The 20884-nt window shown below is 38.0% G+C and overlaps 1 protein-coding gene across 5 annotated transcripts in view; it reads left to right on the top strand.

Moving 5' to 3' along the window:
- WRN (WRN RecQ like helicase) overlaps nucleotides 1-20884 on the top strand; it is a 261779-nt gene that overhangs the window by 22717 nt on the left and 218178 nt on the right. For 4 of the 5 annotated variants that reach the window (XM_072114010.1, XM_072114009.1, XM_072114011.1 and 1 more), the window contains one exon: nucleotides 5032-5084. The exons of the other annotated variant lie outside the window; for it this stretch is intronic. The gene's annotated coding sequence lies outside the window, so the exon portion shown is untranslated. The remainder of the gene's footprint in view (nucleotides 1-5031; nucleotides 5085-20884) is intronic. 5 annotated transcript variants of the gene reach the window in all.

Below are 20884 nucleotides of genomic sequence, written 5' to 3' on the forward strand. Positions count from 1 at the left end.
TAAGACCAGCAGGAATTAGATTGCAAAACCTTACTCTATGTCAGAAAGTTGAAGAATACTGCCTAATAATTTACCTCTACAAAGTATTAATCAAAGTATTTTTAGAAAAAAAGCCACTGCAGTCTTTGATATATAATTGAGCCTAAGTAAGCAGAATATACAGTAGAATGCAGTGTAAATTTTCCAGTGTAAATATTTTCCATCCTTTTCCACATCTGGCATTGGCTTAAAATAATCTGCTTCACGCACCCCTTCTACCAAAAAGTGAAGAGATTTACTTTAGTGCTTTACCTTTTAGTGGTTTACCTTAGAGCCAGTAAGTACCATAGCTTTTTCATTATTTTTTGTTTGTATTTGTCATTGTGAGCCAAAATTAGATGTCCACGCAGAGATAATGTATAATGGAAGATTTGCAGCTGTTCTCAGTGTTCTCACATGCAAAATGTGTGTCATAAAGGCTGGATCACAAGACATACAGGCAGTCCCCAGGTTACGTACAAGATCGGTTCCGCAGGGTTGCTTTTAAGTTGAATTTGTATGCAAGTCATATACTTTATAATTGTAACCCCAGGCAAATTTTTTGGGGTCTCTGTGACAATCGGATTTTTAAAATGTTGGATTGTTGTAGGAACCAGGATTAACAATAAAGCTTAATTGCAGACACCTTTAATAACTGTTATAGCTGTTTATTGTAGCCTAGGACTAAAGTACAGTAAATTAACAACACCCAGAGGTCCGTTTGTAACTAGAGGTCATCTGTAAGTTGGGTGTTCTTAAGTAGTGGACTGGCTGTAGTTTTATTATTAATATCCAAAACACAAATCTGACACAGACAAATGAATGTTAAAATCCATTAAAATTAGTACCAAAGATAGATAGAAAAATTAGATACACAATGGGGCTTATTTACTAAGGGTTCACGGCCGCACTTTTGTCGGGATTTGCGCAGGCACAGGTATTTTATAGGGGATTTTGTTGCATGCAATCGGATTGTGGCACAGCTGTGCTGGCTTTCATGCAACAGAAATCGGGGTGAATTACAGTGGACCTGAGCGGGGAAGGGACACATGCAAGATATCGGGCGCAGTGAATCGTGGCACAGTGCATTGTCGTCACCAAGGCAGACGGACAGGCCCTGTCCTGAGACAGTCCGGTTGGGGTTAAGCTCTGAGTGTTTCACTAGTCCCGGTATTTTCCGGTCCTCCTCTGCAAGCTTTTTTCCCACAGCTGTTAGTCCCCTGTCTCTCCCTACACTAGGCAGGTATCCAGAGGCTGACTGGCCAATTCCTATGGTAGCCTGACCCTCTGCTTGGATGGTCCCCTCCCCCAAGGGCAAAGTGGGACCCATGACCCTACCCACCCCCGAATTCCTGACAGTAGGTATTTCACACATCATTGACAATATCAACATCGCTGTCATAACAATTAATCACAGTATCAGCTACAGCAGCAGGCTGGATATTGCCGTCTGAGGGATGAGTCCCTGATGATTCTGGGGTCACATACTGTGACACTAGTCGGCCCAAGTCTGTTCCCAGCAGAACACTCACAGGAAAGTCAAGTGACACGCCCACCTCCTTGGCAATGGGCAGTGAGGGTTTTCCTGGGTATGAAATCCTGTGAGGACACCACTTCGGGCCGTACAAGGATCAAGCCAGCCCCACTGTCTCTCAGTCCCTTGGCCATGGCCTGGCCTATGGTGACGGGCTGCAAATTATCATGGGGCTCCAACCCACAAACAAAACAGAAGATGGGGTCGGGGAGGTCCTGCACAATTCTGGCGCTGTGGACACATTGCCCTGAAGTGTCCTGGCTGTCTGCAAAGGTGACACAAATGGGGTTTACCCACTAATGTGGAGAGGGGAGTATGGGCAGGTGCCCCCTTGGGTGCAGGAGTAACATGGATGGTATAAGTATTACCTCCTCTCTAACCAGCAGGTCTCCTGGCCTTCAGAGTCCGGTTGTTGCTCTACTCATCTGCCAGGCCAGCTGTTTCCAAACCTTCATTTGGTTTCCGGTCACAGTTGTGCTTCTGTAATTTCTCTGTGCAACTGCACAAAAACTGGCGATTTGCTCCTTCAGCTGCTGTTAGGCGGTAAGTCCCAGTCCTGAGATCCACCGGTCCACTGCTCGGTGAAGAGCCCTCATGTGGTTAGTATAGTTGTCTTCTTCTGGTAGGTCTCAGGGTTCAGGTTATACTGACGGACCAGAGCCTGCTTGCTCTACTCATAAGTCAGAGTGGTCTCACTAGACAAGGCACTTGCAAGATGGCCGCCGAGCCCATTAGAACATGTGGGTGGGCGGGCAGTGGGCAGTCCAAGGTGGGACTGACCACTGGCGACAGGCTCCTTAGGGAGTCTAAGCAGAGCGCCCCCTCACCTTGAACAATGGCGCCTCCCATCTCCTCCTGGTCCTGCAGTACTGCATCATTCTCAGTAATTTTTTCTGCCTTTGTTCCTATCAGCCATTCTTACAGCTGTTGGTTACTAACAAAGAACTGCAACTTGATGTACCTCACACCTTATTGTAATTGCACTCTGATAGTGTCTAGTGTAGAATTGGTCTTAAGATCCCAATGCAAAAGCTGCTATTGGTAATCTTTAGTGTCTGCTTACCACCAATGTGAAAGAAACCGTGATGTTTCGGACCCCTGAAGGATACGTAAGGTCACTTAGGTCACCTTTTGACACTCTCAAAACGCACGGGTTCTGAGAAGTGATTTAAAGTTGTCCACACAACTTCTGGATATTTTATCAACCCAAGAAGCTGCCACCAATTCTCCTTTAATACAAGCCCGATCCGTAGCAGGATTATATAGGGTGAGGAACCAACCCGGTAGCATGTATATGAGCGGAGCATGGACCTTTAGGTTTGATATCGAGATAAAAGAGCAACGCAGGTTAAATTTTATATTTAATTGCTCAAGGGCACACTAGACGATACAGTACACACAATAGATATATACAGTAAACAGAGTACAAAATAGAAAGGTAGCACTACAAGTATCAGCAGTTCAGAGAGCTAGTTACCTTGTGTGTGGGCCTAATGGGGATGGATAGTCCACACTTTAAGATCCTCTATGTGCTTGGTGATGGTAAGATTTCCCCCAGGTAAAAGACAATGTGGCCTTAGAGGTGTCTGATTATATCAAGTGCAGACACACCTCTGTCCACCCAACAGGAGGGTTCATGGGTCCCTCCTACCTGGTATTACATCCAGAACCCTGGAGAAGCCATAGGGGAAGTTATAGGGTCATAATTCTGTTATCATTGGATCCAGGTGAATCCCTGGATCGCATTGATACAAAACCAGGCCCATTTGCTGTGGTCCTAACCAGAAATAGTTATATCTCTGGATCCAAGGGTGCTAGAGCCCCAGTAATCAGACCACTGTGATCTCCTGAAGATAACAAATCCGAAAATGTAGTTGCCCTGTCCCTAATCCACATATTGGTTTAGGAGCTTTTATGACCTTTTGTCTCCTGTTTGAAAAGTGGGGGAAATCCATGGAGACGATTCAACTGCAGATAATCTTTGAAGCTAGGCACACTCCTGAGCAAGGTAACACTCCACTAGCTCCATTAGTCTAATTAAGCGGAGGCTGGGGGGGAAGTGAGGAGTTTGAGTAGCAGGCCCTGTTTATTACACAGGGAGATCACAAGAATAAGCTATTGAATTGTGAAACCTATTGGATCTTCACCCTCAGCACTATGAGATAGGATGCAATATAATTATTCATATACATGTAGTTTTTTTCACTTGCACTTCTTCATGCTTGCCTTTTTTACTTACTGTATACACTTATCAGCCGAGTTTTTCAGCAGAAAAAATGTGCTGGAAACAAACAAACTCGACTTACCTTTCCGACGCCCACAGGTCCTCTTCTTGATTGCTATGGGTGGACAGTGACAGCTCCATGTTCAACATGCTTGGCAGATGAATCAAGAAGAGGACCTACGGGAGGTGAATACTGGATCTTTTTTTTTTTTTTTTTTTTTTTATGTATTGGGAATACTGAAAGGCATGGAAGGGCTGGCTAAGTATATACTGGGTGGAGGCTGTGACCAATGCATTTGCCACCCTAGGATTATACCCGAGTCAATAGGTTGTTCCAGTTTTGGGGGGTAAAATTGGATGGGTCGGTTTGTACTAGATTTGGATTAAATTCCTTTTATGTGTTTTGGAAATTTATTGCTCAATCTCATGCATATTTAGGCAAAATATTTTAATCATTTAAGCATTTACCTACTCTTGTGGCATGGAATTTTTCTGTGTAAGTTGTGAAAAGCTTATGGAGGATGAAGAACATGATTTATTACAAATAGTATTCTCAAAGTGTGAGCCCATGTGGGCCTAGGGCTTTACTTAAAGGGAACCCGTCATCAGGAGCCATTTTTCTGGGTCCCCATAGAGAATAGTGTACACTTTGCCATTGGTTTTTTTATAATAAAACTGGATTATCTAACTTTGAAGTTAGATCAAAGTTTACCTTTCTGTATGCAGAGCTGTGTCCCTAGCCCCATGATAGTGGCCAGTGAGGAGTGGTTCCCCCGAACCCTTGGGAAACCTCTCCATCATGCATCAATTTGAATTTTAATAACCTCCAATGTCACTCACATATCCCACCCCATCACTTCCTCCCTCAGGACATCATACATGTCTGCCCCCCTCCTCACTGGCCACTCCCATGGGACTAGGGACACAGCTCTGCTTACAGAAGGGTAAACTTTGATCTAACAGTTTTATTATAAAAACTCTTTGTCAATGTGTACATTTTCTCTATGTGGACATGGGAGAGCCATAAAAAGGGCTCATGATGACAGGTTCCCTTAAATCTACACAGCGTACTAGATGGGAATCTGCATCATACAAAAAATATGATACAAGGAGTGCCCGTCTGACAGCCAATCTGCAGCACTGGAACTGACCTGTTTGTGTACAAGGGGGCTTCACTGTCTTATTGGTCAATTGACATGTTCATGTAATGGATTCCACTCCATGCTTCTCACTTTTTGCTGAAATTGTTTTACAGTGAACCAAATTTTCAGACAAAGTATCCCGGCATCAGCCATGTTTGGAGGACTGGTGAGTTAATACTCTCAGCTGCCACTAAAAAGGTTTTTCTTTGTTGCTTTCTCTTAGAATGTTACTCTAATAAAAATGCAGAATTATCTTATGCGCAACACTTAATAACTATATAGAGTAGGGATTCTGACATCCTACCACTATGTGATACACCAATGAAGATTTAGCCAGTAAATTACATATTGTTAGATGTGTATGTCCTATACTAGATGCTTTATAAGTAGCCAGACTCGGAAAACTAAGAGCCATGCTATAGGGGTTAAAACAAAATGGAGGTGCAATCTGCAAATTGTAAAATTTTTCACAATACACTCATTTTGGGTGGAAAATTTGCAATGGATTAATTGAAAAAAGGTTCCAAAAAGTTTGATACCCCATATGTGCTGGTAACCTGCTTTATGGTCGCACGGCTGTGCATAGAATGAAGGGAGGCTCTTTTCAGAGCAGATTTGCTATGTCACATTGTACAGGCTATATATTTTTTTCTTTTTTTAATGTGGACCTATAGGGGCTTATTTCTTTTGCCGCATGAGATGTACTTTTCTGGTATGTAATTTTGGGGTATCTATAGCTAATTGTTGTCTTTTTATTAACTCTTTGTTGGTAGAGGAAATGAAAATCATCAATTTTTAAGAAGACTTTGTTTGGTTTTTTGGGCTGCTTACCATACCATAAAAATAGTATATTATTTTTATTCTATGGTTCATCACGATTACAAAAATACCTCATTTATATAGATTTTACATTTTTTTCCCATTTTTACTGAATAAAAAGTAATTTTGGCGAAAATGTTGTTCATTTTAGCACCACCGTCTTTCATATGCATAACTTAAATTTTTCGCCCCACAAATCTGGTTAAGGGCTTATTTTTTGCGAGAAGGATTTTTCTTTTTAGTAGTCTTATTTAAGAGTGCATAACTTTTTTTTATCACTTTTTATAGGGTATTAATTAAAAATTAACTTTTGGAGCATTTTTTTATAAATTTTTTACTGGGTTCATTTTGAAGATCTAATAACAATTCTGTTTTTTTATGCAGATTGTTACGGACACGTCAATACCAAATATGTGGGAGTTTTGTGTATTTTTATTAAATTTTACTGAATAAAAACTAATTTGGAGAAAATCTTGTTCATTTTAGCATCACCATCTTTTTATATACACAACTTTATTTTTTTATTTTTCTGTTGACAAATCTGGCTAGGGAATTCTTTTTTTGCGAAAGAGTTGTTCTTTTTAGTGGGCTTATTTTTGAATACAGAACATTTTTATATCACTTTTTAGAGCAGTTTTTTTTAAAGGTATAAATTAAAATGATTTTTTTCTGAACCTTTTTTGCTATATTTTTCCTCTGGCATTTACGGCTCGGGTCCAGTAACAATTCTGTTTTATTATACAGATTGTTTACGGACACAGCAATACGTGTTTTTTGTGTTTTTCTTATACTACAAGTGTTTTTTTTTTTGGAAAGTGACATCTTAGGGGCTTATATGTTTATGTATTTATTTTTATGTGTAAACTTTAGTGTTTTTACATTTTTTTACTTTTCCATACTTGAACCAGCGATGCTCTAATTAATTGTAGAGCAGTGTAAACTTGCTGAGCACGCAGACAGTTTACAGTGAGACCCGGAAGGGGTTTGACTGTCAAGAACATTGGGCAGCCCCGGGGCACTCGGCAGACCTTGGGGCTGCCCAGAAGTGGATCGGATACCCCGCTAAGCGGCACAGGGGATGCGATCCATAGGGGGAACACCCTTACACGCCGCGGTCATGCAGGTGTTAGCACACTTAGGTGAGGAGATTAAAAAAAAAAAAAAAGCAAAAAAAAGATTTTTAATCAACAATCATGGAGATAGTGTACTTAATCTGCTCTGGCTCATCAGGACTTCCGGTCTAGTCTGGAGAGGCCAGGGGGAACAAGGGACATCACAAATTACATCCCCTGGTACAATAAGCACACAGATTTGCCAGACAGGCATCTAAAGAACATGAGAATCGGTACACGTGCAATTATTTTTGTTAGACCACTTCTACGCCATGTGGGGTGGGAAGAGAAGAGGGCTATTCTCAGCGGCAGAGCGGGCCCGTTTATTTTTTACTTAGCCATCCACTATCCCAGCCCCCGATAGGGTTTCCAAGAACTGCTGAAAAATTTGTTTGCTTGGGATATCTGTAACAGAGGAACTGTGTTTAGAGCATATGATTTAAAAACTTTATTGAATTGGGAAAACACACAGACTCTAACATACAGAAGCAAATTTATTTGTAAGACAGAACAAATAGAGTGGCAAACATCAATAAGCAAATTCACTGTGTAACTAGAGTTAACAGGGACCTCAAATACAAAATATATTTATGCGTCTATATTTAATATTGGTAAGAGCAGCTCGTGTCTCCATGTTTCTTTCTATTCTTAAGGAGATACATTTCAGATTTCAGGCCAAGAAACTTTTACAAAGGGACAATGAAGTAAAGCTTCAATGAAGTTGTTATGCACAAGGCTTCTTTAGAATGAGGAAAATCACACTGAAAACACTGGCTACAGTCCTGGATTGTACTGTGTGCCATGGAAGAACCTTGGAGGTTAGACGGAGGCTGTCTGCTATCTCTATTATGAGATGCTGAACTATTTTTGGAATTTTCAGAAAAAGGCTGCATTAGCACCACTCAAGCAACATAAATCATTCATGTTCTATTACCTGGCCTAGCATTCAGTCTTAAATCTAATGGACTGAGGGAATGTTTGGGAAGAATAAATGCATGACAATATTTTCATGTTTATTTACACTATAAGATAACAATTTTTAAGCAGCCAGAAAGTGATGTGAATGTCTCTGGCAGCAGTGGTCACCCGATAATAGTGAAATTAGAGCAAAAAAAAAAAAAAAAAAAAAAAAAGTGTCTTCATCTAGGAGCTGGCACTTTACATTAACAAAAAGAGGGGGGGAGGCAAACTTTCCTATAAAATACAGATTCTGAAATTTGCTTTTGTTTTGCAGTTTTCCCCTATCCATTCAGACAGGAAATGTGTTGATAAATGAACTACTTACCAATTCCTTTACATGAGGAATATCAATACATACAATAATGTCAGCACTTATAGAACGGTGAGAGAGTGTGTACAGCCTTTTGGCAAGATGAATTGTAATTTCTAAGAGAGATTATAGAAGAACAGCTTAATGAGAAATTCTAAATAATATTTATTGGGAAATACAGCTACAGCAAGTACAGGCAACACTGACTGATCCAGTAATGGGAACAAAAGGCTATTTTTTTAAAACACCATCAGAAAACTATATGTACACATTTGATTGTCACTTGAGCTATTACTAATCTACTGGTGTTTATCAATGATTTTAGGGAGCCCAGGGCATCCATAAGCATTCTCCTTAAATAAATACCTACAATATAGAATATAGCCTTGATCATTTGAACCTTTCTTTATGAGTTAACCTTCATTCACAATGTATTTATTGACCAGCTTGTTAATAGTGGACATTAAACAGGTTTTTAGTTTTCAGATGCCATTTTCCTCAAAAATCCAGAAATTAGAACCCTCATGGGTATCATGTATCAGAAATGGGTTCATGCAAAATACATGCCAAATTTACCATGCAAAACCATTACACATCTACATCACAGTTTACAGAGAAAGAAAAACTTTTTCACCCAACTTATTTGCTCAAAAAAGATACCATTTTTACATACTCATTACAAATATATGAATATATATATCTTAACAGTGTCCAGGAGGGAAAATCTGCAAAGCTCAATTAGGTTCCTAACCACATCAGGATTAAACATTTAAACCAGCATTGTTGCTCAAGTTAAGTTGTTATGAAAACTTCTTGGCTAAAATAGAGAAGTTTGGGATCAAGAAATGTTGTGTGGATCAGAGCTGCTTACTTGAGGGAAGAAAATTGGAGGAAAAAGTAAAACCCACATATAAAATTGTACGGAGATTGTCAATGAGTCTTTGAAAGGAAATTCAAGTTTATCAAAAATTGTTCTGTTGTTATTAGAAACAGACAATGTTGCAAAATAGGACTTCTATCTTCAAGCTTTGCTTAGCATGTGTGCAGTTAGCGTCCACAGAAGCACCATTAGAATAGATAGCACCATAAATATAAGGGTTTTTTTTAGTTTTAGAGGCTAACTGTCAACGTGCGTCGAAAAACTTGGAACTGGTGTGAAAACACACAAAGGTCCAAATACAAGGCCATTTATAATTTAATACAGTACAATACATTTATAAGAGAACACATTTAAAGTACAGTACAAAGGGAACATCACTCTGTAGATTATGGAGTATGGAAAACTTTAAACACCATAAAGTCGCACATTCAATTTAGTAATAACTACTATGCACAACTTCACCTTTCAAATACAAGGTGTGAAAGGTGATCTTAATGTTGTTAAGCAAACACTGGTCTTTAGATGTATTTGGACATATTTATTTATCATGTTTTACCTTGAGCAGGAGCCATATAACAGTTATTGCAATGTTTTGAAGCAAGGTTTAGGATGAGAATGAAACTATGCTGTTCCCATGTATACAAAAAGGTTTGCTACATTGAGTCAACAGGAGTGCAATTGCTGACATACAATGGAATAACCATTCTTTCCAGCCTTCATAACCATCCATGCTTGGATTGTTTAGGATCACAGCACGAACAGAACTTTAAATAACTTAGAGCAGTGTTCCCCAACCACCGGTCCATGGCCCAAGACCGGGCCATGGAACACCTGGTTCCAGGCCGCGCTGGACCTCTGTAAAAACAAACAAAAGAAAATATACTCACCTTCCCAATTCCCCTGCAGCAGTCTTCTCTCCCATTACTTAATTTCCATGTAAATGCACTGTTCTATTGACGGTGAGCGAAGAGAAGAGTGCTGCAGGGGAACAGGGAAGGTGAGTATTTTTTTTGTTTTTAGTTCAGCTGGGATAGTAGAAGGTGGGGGGCTTCTTCAGGAAATTGGACAATATAAGCTAGGCACACAGGGAGTTATGTGGGGCATGCAAACTTACATTTTTGGCTATGAAACAGAAACCAGACTGTATCCCCCCACCTATTGGTCCCTGGAGAAAATATATGTTTACAGCTGGTCCCTGGGCAAAAAAAGGTTGGGGACCACTGACTTAGAGGACCTTCAGAAAAAGTAAAACCATGAAAAATATTGTGCTATGCCTATGCCAGTGTTGCTTTATCCATAGTGTTGCAATATCATGTTAATCACTGGACAACACATTATCATGACCTAGTGGACACCATATGATCTTTCATCACCACAAAGTTATAACACTAGCATATAAGTGGTTGATGTCAGTATGCCATACCCAACCCCTTTTAGTGTGACAAGTTCAACATTTGTTTTCTGGTAAACATGTATTTACCTGAAGGAAATGTAAGTTGCAGGGACAAAACACTCACCATGGCTTAAACCAAAAATGGGCCTATCAATAGTTTATGCAACATGAACACTTGTTGCAAGCAGAATTGTTTAGCTGACATTGGGGTGGTTGGTTAAGACATGTTTTAAGCATAATATTTTGCCTTAGAAAGATGAAGGTACATAAGGATGACTGGAGCTTGGGCCAGTTACTCTGTTAGTCCACGGTTTCCAATTTAGGCCACACTTTATATTGGTATTGTACATTTGGTATTGTCAAAGATAGATTTAAATAAAATCTATTAAACCAAAGTAAGATTAAACCACAGATTCTTCTCCTTGATCCGTGTGCTGGTCTTCTTTAATCGAGACACACTGGGATCGCTGGATCCCGACGTGTCAAAATTAAAAAAGACCAGCGTCGGGATTGAGAAGAGGAGTATCTGTATCTTAAATTTTACTTTAGTGGTGCATTTCCTTTAACAGTGATTATGCCCATTTTCCTTATATCTAACAGCTTCTTTTGCATTACCTCTACCTTAATGAGGAATTATAGTAGCCAAAGGCGTGCCCTGTCCTTATTCCACTTCTTGGCAGTAATGGAGAAGCGGGTTCAAAATAAATTCTATTTCAGTATTACTGAGAAAAGGAACAAATCACCACGAGCTTAGGTGGACAGACCCTGTTTATTTCCCGAGGTTATATGGCATCAATGCTTAAAGAGAACCTGTTATCAGGTTTTCCCCCATTTAACTACCACCCCCCTCATGTAGGGTATAACATGTCCTTTCTAGAATTCCATCCTTTATGTGAAAATTAACCAGTTCAACTAGAAAAAATAATATCTCCCAAAGTTAGGCAAACATTACTCTTCTCACCTCATTTTAACATTAGAGGAGTCAAGTTTAGTGGTTACAGGTCTAGTGTCACTTCAGAAGCCCCTATCTCAAGTTTTATAGTACCTAGAAACATTAATGTGTCATATTAAAGATAAGATCTCATCTTTCAGATCACATCAGGCGTATACTATTGTGTGTAGTTAGAAATGCAAGCTGCAGATAAAGATCAAGTTCCCACCTTTTTGAACTGCCTCCATGTCTAGTTCTGTAGCTCACAGAACCCTAATCTGAAAGGGGAGATTCTTATTTTTAATATCATACAAAAGCATGTTTCTATGTACTATAGAACCAAAAGGTAGGGGATTCTTAAGTGACACTACTCCTGCCACCACTAAACTTGACTTATCTCATGTAAAAATGAGGTGAAAGAGTCATATCTGCCTGGCGTCGGGGTAGATTATTTTATTTTTTATAGGTAAACAGGCGATATTTCAAATAAAAAAGGGAATCTTAGAAATGACATTTCATACCCTTCCTAAGGCCGGTTGTAGTTTAGTGGGGTAAAACCTGATAACCGGTTTCCTTTAAACTTTACACAATGCTTTGTATACAACAATATAATTATTTAATAAGCAAAGTGGTGCAATGTATTTTGGATCACCAACATAAAGCAAGCCATACAGACATTAAATGTTTATATTTATGTAACATATGTAAAATAACTTTTCTAGAATGAATACAATCTAGTTACATTTGGTAATTTCAGGATCGCACCACTGGTGAAAACAAAAAAAAAAATCACTACTTTCAACTAAGAAAACATCTTTGTAATAACATTATTTAATTACTTTTAATGAAAACATTTCAGCACCAAATTTTTTGGCAACGCATGGTGTACCTACTTTTAAGCAACTGGTAGACTCACACAGATCAAATCAAATTCAAGATGGTTCTCAGCGGGGCAACTGATAGGTCCATGCCTCCCCCTAGGCTCACTTTTTGGAATGCTTTAATTAGGTCTTATTTAATGTATTAAAATAACAATTTAAGGGGAAGGGAAAATGTGTACTGTATATTTTTGAGGCAGGTTTTTCCACAATATGGTTTTGTTCCCTGCAAACAGTTTTCTTAGTCCTCCTATAATTTTAATTAGCAGTACATAGTTTCCATAAACAATGGATATATTGCCTTCACCATGCTTTAATAAAAAGGTAAACATTAAAATGGTGGAATTTGCATAAAATATAAAAATGGGACATAGATCTATTTAACTTTGACCTTGAACCAGAACAACAAATCTACACCATAACAAAATAAACCAAACACACACTGGTAATTTTTTTAAGCAATGTCTGGTCTTCTGCTGGGGAAGCTATAGATAAGCTATGCTTTAGATATGTCATCAATACCAGATTGATGGAGGTCAGGCACTAGGTACCTTCACCAATCAGGTGCCAGAACTATACAGTGAATACTACTAGAAGCAAAAAGCCTCCAACCTTTGTGTAGTGGCGTTGCATGCTGGGATACTGTAGTAAATCAGAGGTGGTCATCAATATCTAAAACCCTCTGAGGATTAGATAACCACTTTAAAGAAGAAGAAAGAATGATCTGTTTCTTTTTTAAAGTATAGATAAATCAGGAAAGAAGACTGTTTATTTCAACCTTTCAGGAAATCAGTTCCTAAAAAAAATATATTCACCAGGTGCCAGACAACCAGAATGTACAGAAGGGAAAAAAAGGCCTTATGCTGTAGGTAGCTATGCATCGCCTGTGATTGTTAGGAATTCAATTGCTCACCATTACAAAACCTTCATGGAACGTTCAAATCTAATGATAGAAGCATCAAGCTAAGCTCTGCCTTCCTGCACTACAATTGCTTTATAACTAAGTCAAGAGAGCACATCAATAAAATGTACTTTTATTCCAATTTTTAAATGACTTTCTAAATGAAGGACATATTAATATGGTTATATTATGGATCAATGTTGTACACAAATAATTTGTTGCAAATTAAAAGATTTTATATGGAGGGAAAAAAAACCCTGTGGACAGCGGACATACTACAATGAGTGTTCCAGACCTTAGGCTGGCCTTATATATAATGAAGTTTTAATTGGAGGGCATGAACAAAAAGGGAAAATGTATTGGTCATTCAGATTTGGCATGGTGTTCCAGCCTTAAAGGGGTGTTCCAGAAATTACTCTCATTGTTTGTATTTTAAAAAGTTATACAATTTTCCCTTCTGTATCAATTCCGAACGGTTTTCTAGATCTCTGCTTGCTTTCCCGCTATAGAAAGTTTTTATGTTAACTTCCAGTGGACAGAAATCTGTCCATGGTCATGTGATGGACAGACAGGTGCACAACTCTGATTACTCTGTTACAACGAACTGCACACTTGTGTGACCAGGGTCAGATTTCTGTCCACTGGGAGTAAACATAGAATCTTCTATCGAAAAACAGCATGAGGAATTGATGCAGAAAGTATATTTGAAAATTGTATAACTTCTTATAATACAAACAATAACATTAATTTTTATAAGGGGAAAACCTCTTTAAGACTACATCCAAGTGATCTTACATTAGCGAGTGTTCAGATAGGCTGCCCTATACTTTCCCTTAAAGATGCCACCAATGATAAATAAGCCAAATGCTGTCCTTGAAGCTAGATATTTAAATATTTTAATATATAGTAATTATTTTTTTATTTTTTATGCAAAGCTTTTAATTCTGTATCATTTTTGTTTTTATTAAATTGACAAAGACACACCCCTTGTGTGCATATAGAGTTGAAACCAAAATTTTACTAATACTATGAAATCACATGTACATTTTCTATTATATTTGCCAAACGGAAGAAGAACAATGAGAGAGTGAGTTTTTAAGGCGTTATTTTACAAAGTCATGACTTTGGACGATTCTGAAAAGTTTGTTAGCAACAACTTAGTTAAGAGACACACCTGGTGATGCATTTTAAGGCACTCCAGAAATACACTGCTTCTTTGTGTAACATATATCATGGGAAAATTCCCAGATACCTGAAGTTGCCTTGTACATCTGAAAAAAAAAAAAAAAAATACACAAGTACAAACAAGATGGGAATCTTCAGCCATCATTCCGCTTCAGACCGTGTGAAAATGCTGACTGAAGCTGCTAAGAGAGTCATTATCTACAGTGAAATGATAACTATCGACAAGTGCCGAAAGGAGTGATCCCAATTCTATTGAAAATATAGGCCCAAATCTGAAAAAGCAAGAAAAAAACAAGATAACATGGCTAAGTTACACCAGTTCTATCAGGAGGAATGGGCCCAAATTATTACCAACTATTGTGAGAAGCTTGCTAAAAGGATATCCAAAACGTTTCCCCCAGTCATACAATTTAAGGGCGAATTCACATTCAATTCATATATACGCCCCCCAGCAATAGGTGCACGGCGCGGTTGGGTGCAGCACATATTTGGCACCGTACTGTTCCATACCTGGGAAAAGATGCCAAGAAAAATGACCTAGCACAGCCTAGTCAAATGTAATAGGAGCCGACACACCATGAACAATATCGCAAATTCCAAGACAAGATATGACATGTCTTACCTTTTTCCATATAATGTGCCATGTATCTCTATGGAGAGGGATGGGTGCCAGCAGCGCTCACCTCCTCCTCTCCCGTGCACCAACCTGTGCCCACCGAACTTTGGCACAAGTTTGTGTGAACTCGCCCTAACGGCGATGGCACCAAATACTAATAAAAGGTATGCAAACGGTTGACTGCAGAAAATAATAAAAATGCCATAAAAAAAATCTCTCATTATTCTGGCATTTGGCAAATAGAAATCATTTTGGCTATCCTAACCGACCTCAAAACAAGAAAGGTTTATTCTGAACTCATTTCAGATAGTGAGAAAAAAAACTGCATATGTGTCTTTTTATACAGTGTAAACTTCTGGTTTCAAACTGTGCAATTCACTAGTATTCAGTAATATGTTATGTTTTGGTGACATCTTTTGTGATTGAGATTACATCAAAAGATTGCATTGAAAATGCATATGGAGAACTGAACCACCAAACATGTGTTTGATACGTAGCATCAAGTGACGCACTTTGTTAATAATTTTCAATAATGTTCAAAGTAAAAACACATGATGCTATATGCCATCTGCTTATATCTGAATGCATGTGTGTTTAGTGGTGCATTCTTCAGATTTATTTATACATATTTATTCAAAATGCAATATAAACACTTTATGAAGCCTGAGTTTCATCACCAACAACTGTAAAATACGGTAAAATCAGAGCAGGGGGTCAAATTTGGAAAGTTAGTTTTCCCATTTCCAATTCCACTGTATCTAGTTTAATCTTATAATATTTGCCTAATTTATGTACCAATTATTTAAATACTAATTTCTTACATCTTACCTATCAATTGAATTGGGCATAAAACTACAACTTTATGGGCATGTATTGCAGTACGCTGGCAGTAAGAACAATTCTGGTAGGCTAGTAATAAGTAGATAAGATTCAAAGCACCAGTTCTAAAGTTTCTGATAACTAGTAACAATCCATAGTCATACTAGAATCTACCTGGAGTGTACATATAGCACAGACAGAGCAACCTTCAACCTAGCAGATGATCAGTATTCAAGGAAGGTTTTCTGCTCTATTTTTGATGTTCTTTGTGAGAGGTTCTGGTTGTTCATACCCTTACCAAATGTAGAACAGATCCCCTCACCCACAACTGTAGGGATGTCACAGTACCTGTGTAGTCTACTTCCAATGTATCTAAACCATGTAAAAACTACATCACACCTGTCAACAGTATGTGTGAGGTATTCATTTTCACTTAAAGGGAAGCTCCATTTAGTACACACCTAAAGGCATTACAAAGTTATTTGTGTGAAGACTCATTCACCAAGTTTTTTTCTGAAGTTTACTGCACCAGTTAGATATAGAGGTCTCACAAATATATAAATATAGCATAAAAATAAGCTACAGAAATCTGCATGGCCAAATGTATTAGTGCAATAAAGTGAACAATAATTTTAATATATACTCTATCATATATTTGTTTCTGTTGGTGTGAAAATATATCAAAAATACATATCTATTTTATCACAAAAAAACACTATTCTATTGGAGCTTTAGTATGTCTTGCAGCACTAGATGTTCTATTTTTTGACAAGCCCTTTTATGTAAAATTGTATAGCTAACTTGACTTGAAAATCGCAGCATTGAAAACATTTACAAGTTAAAGGCCGATGTATAGTTTTAGGTGAATAAGATATAACATTATTAAAGTCTGTAAAGTTTCCATGCACTAGAATGCCACATTCACATTTTTGTCCGAAATGTATAAAACATGCAAATGGCCTTTAACCTAGTTGATGGAGTAGGATTATTTTCTCTACAAAGAGAAGAACATTAGACAGAACTGAAAGTGGGTCCAGAAGAGGTATAAAAGGATAGGTCATTTTATAACCATTATGAGTATAGTACAACTCACCAAGAAGGAATGTTAGCGTAAATAATTCATTAGAAACTAGTCAGGCCAAGGAAATGTTGTAATGATCTTAATACCTTCTAACAGCTAGGCCAGAACTATGATTAGCCAGGCTAATTCATTGAAACAACGTTCCTGCTGATTGCTGATCTGCAATTTTTTTTATTTTTTTTTTGGGGGGGGGGGGGATTGTTTTTGGTCAACAACTTTTTGTGCATTAAATTTCTATTGACTTTAAACTATAATGACAGATTAAACTAAATGGGGACTCGCAATAAACTGCAAGACCTTCTATCCTTAGTTTATATGGCAGGAACAGTATGAAAAGATAAACAGAGCCTTAAAGGGGTATTCCCATCTGTGCATTCACATTTATATAAATTCATTTGCCATATGTAAACATTTCTTCAATTGGATGTTAATAAAAAAAAATGTTCCTGTGTGAAGATTATTTCTCATAAATGTAGTCATGTTGTCCCTTAGAAACCAGATAGCTTCCTCGGATACGACCACGTCACACACTGGCAGCGATGGCCAGACTAGCGCTATAAAGTCCTGCCGGACCTCCAGGATTCAGCATTCATTACCACAGGACGGCTGCTGGGCATGCAGTAACTCCCAGACATTTTATATACAATAACCTTTTGTTTCTTTGTGCAATCTTTCCAGCAGAGGCGGCCGTATCCGAGGACTCAGTCTCGTTTCTAAGGGACAACATGGCTACATTTATGAGAAATTATCTTCACACAGGAACATTTTTTTAATAACATCTAATTGAAGAAATGTTTACATATGGCAAATTAATGAAACAGAATGTGCATGCCCAGACGAGAATATCCCTTTAACACTATAATTAGCCAATCAAAATCCATTAGCTCTGTTACAACTGTGAATTGAAGAGCCTGCATAGGTGAAAAACTCTTAATACAAAACAAAGAAAAAAAACTAATTCCTATAATGGCCAGAAGCAGCAAAATACCTCATGTAAATGATGCCATAGATTTATGCAATACTCACTGATGTGTTAGGGACCAATTAAAAGGTATACAACAGTAAATGATATACTAGCTTAACATTTCTCACAAAATATTTTTAGAAAAAAGCATGGTCATAGTGATGCCACCTACTTATTATGAATATGTAGTTGTACAATGCTAATACATTGAGAAATTGTCTGAAAGGGGGATTTTATATAGCAATTCACTGATTAGTGAAGTTTCTGCTGCAAGTGCATTCCACAGAAACATTTTTATACTACATTTATTCTATTAGGCTTGTACAACGGTTTCACATGGTGCTATCCCAATATGCTCAACCATCCTTTAAGTATGCAGCATGGTAATAAAGTCATACAAAAGTCTTTAATTCATTAAAGTTATTATAGTAGGATACTATTTGTGTGTTATGGGTTCTTATCAAGGGATCCATACGGACTTGAACAGGATGTAGATATTAAGACTGTAAAAGTAAATCCACACAATACCCCTATTCAAAATTATGAACCATAGGAACACACAAAGATCTAGACAGATTTTCAGCACTGTTGGCCTGTCACTTGCTCTTCTGAGCACCACTGTGGCCTATAATTGGTTAAAGTGGGTCTTGCACTGCCAGCACTTATGGTCATTTGCCACTATAGAATATAGAAGACGACCAAGATTGGACCTGGATCAGAGCAAGAATTTGTTTTTTTTTGCCTTTGTTACCACTAATCATAAAAACCCTTTTACATTTGTTCACAATGTGAAGGAAAAAAGGTACTTGTGGTAAATTTGAATTCATTTAAAGAACAGGCAGTTATCCAAAACAGGCAGAATGCCCTCTTATGGCAAGGCTTTTGAATTAGCATTTGTGTTTCACGCCTGCATCCCTTTCCTTATTTCAGAGTATGTAGAAAGTGCGAGAAACATTCTCTTTCCTTCAGCAGAACCATTTATCTACTCTAATGAGACACTATGGTGAATGTTATTTTTTACTCATCAGTAGTGTGGTAGGAGTCTATACCCCCTTCATGTAGAGCCTCCGTTGAACAGTCAAAGCAGATGCATTTTCTGAGAAAGTCACAATGAGATCACATGACCTTTCTTTCAGATAGAAATATACTGACTTGTATATACCAATACAATGAAAAGAGGGGGGGGGGGGAATAACTGTATTGAGTCTTTAAAAAATGTGATTTAAGTTGTCTATTTACTTTGGAACTTTAATACAGTATTTTAAACTTGCTTTTAAAGGCTATAAAATGTCATAAAGCTCAGGACCAACAGTGCCACACAGCTTATAGGCAAGAAATTTACACTCATAAGGTTTAATAGTCTAAATATAAATCTTGTAGTAATTTGAAAAAAAATAAAAGACTTAACATAGTACAATATAGAACATTTTACCAGTCTTTGCCAAAAAACAAACATCATGCAAGTACCTTCAAGAATATAGACTTGAAACTAAAAGGGGAAGTATCACTTGTACAAACATGCTTAAATACACTGGACTCAAAGTGCCCAGGTTTACATACACACTACAAATTTTATGTAATAACACAACCAACTGTCAGAAGTTCTACGAATAGTCGTAAATTAAGAACACATGATATGTGAGCAATGTGTGTGTATTGCATAGTTGTCAACATGATAAAACATTAACCAGCGTCACTATTCGACAGACCAGTGTATCCAAGCCCATAATATGCAGTAATGGCTGTGCTAAATTCCTTTTGATTTTCACTTCTACAAACAGAATGTTTGTCAGTGAAACAGTAATTGGTTTTCCAGGGACAAATAATTATCATGATTCTTTAACAGAGTTTCTTTCCCAAAATCAATTTTATAGGTTAACAATGTTCCAACTTGACTGTTGTCATTCTAACAGTTTGATTCACTATAGACCAGTGATGGCGAACCTTTTAGAGACCGAGTGCCCAAACTACAACCAAAACCCACTTATTTACCCTGATGTGCCAATGTGCCATTTTAAGCAGTAACTTATTGCTACCTGTTCTTCCACTTCTTTAATTGTATCGGCCCTCTGAGGCCACCAATACAGTTAAAACAAGGTGGGCAAATTCAGACTATCATTGTAGATTCTCTCCAGGGTCTCTCTGTTTAGAAAGAATGGTGGGTCCAGCATGAAGACCTCCAAAGATAATGCACTTCTTTCAACACCTTCTCACTTTTCAAGCAGTTCCAAACAGTCAATGAAGTGTCGCTGTAAAATAGTGCTGAGCGCAGCATCTCATAAGTTGCCTAGGACTGCAGGAAGATTTAATGGATTTGTTCCTGTTCTCTGTCCTGGGCTGATGGCCTGAGTGCCCACAGAAAGGGTTCTGAGTGCCACCTCTGGCACCAGTGCCATAGGTTCGCCATCACTGCTATAGACTGTTCAATGTTCTTTTGCAGTTTATGTTAATGGAATGCTCTAAACCAGTCAGTCCATCACAGATTTTCTCCTGTCCTTTGTCGAGGCAGAATTGCTGATGACAAGGTTTATTCCTCTCTGACTTTTATAGCACCTCCACAAGGTATGTGGAGAAGTCAGCATGATGCAGTCGTCCCCCCCCCCCCTTTAGGACTCAACAGAGGTCTCCAGACAATGTCACTGGTAATCTGTGGCTCCATACAAAGCCAGGATTACGATCAGTGTACTTGTGACTCTCCTACACTTTCATGGCAGTTACAGAAATAGTAGTAAAGCAGGCTAGGTAACTTCTGTCATTTGTTTGTTTTCATTAAAAGGGGTATTCCCATCAGGGCATTCACATCTTATTCAATTCATCTTGCATGTATGTACATTTCTTCAATTGGATGGTATTAAAAACATGTCATGTTGTTCTTTGGAAACAAGAGGATTTTCCTTAGATGTGGCCACCACTGCACTCTTTTTCAGATTGCGCATCTATGATGCATAGTGAGCGTTTGCACGGCGCTGGAAAGCTAAATTTGCTTTAAAAAATATCCAATTTATTGGTACCAATACATAGTTGTAACAAATTAAAAATAAATAGATAAGAATATAATTTTTAAAAGAACTACGCGTTTCGCGCTCGAACCGGGCGCTTCCTCTGGTTCATAAATTA

The sequence above is a fragment of the Engystomops pustulosus genome, chromosome 1 (assembly GCF_040894005.1).
Source record: "Engystomops pustulosus chromosome 1, aEngPut4.maternal, whole genome shotgun sequence".
In the NCBI taxonomy this organism is placed as follows: Eukaryota; Metazoa; Chordata; class Amphibia; order Anura; family Leptodactylidae; genus Engystomops; species Engystomops pustulosus.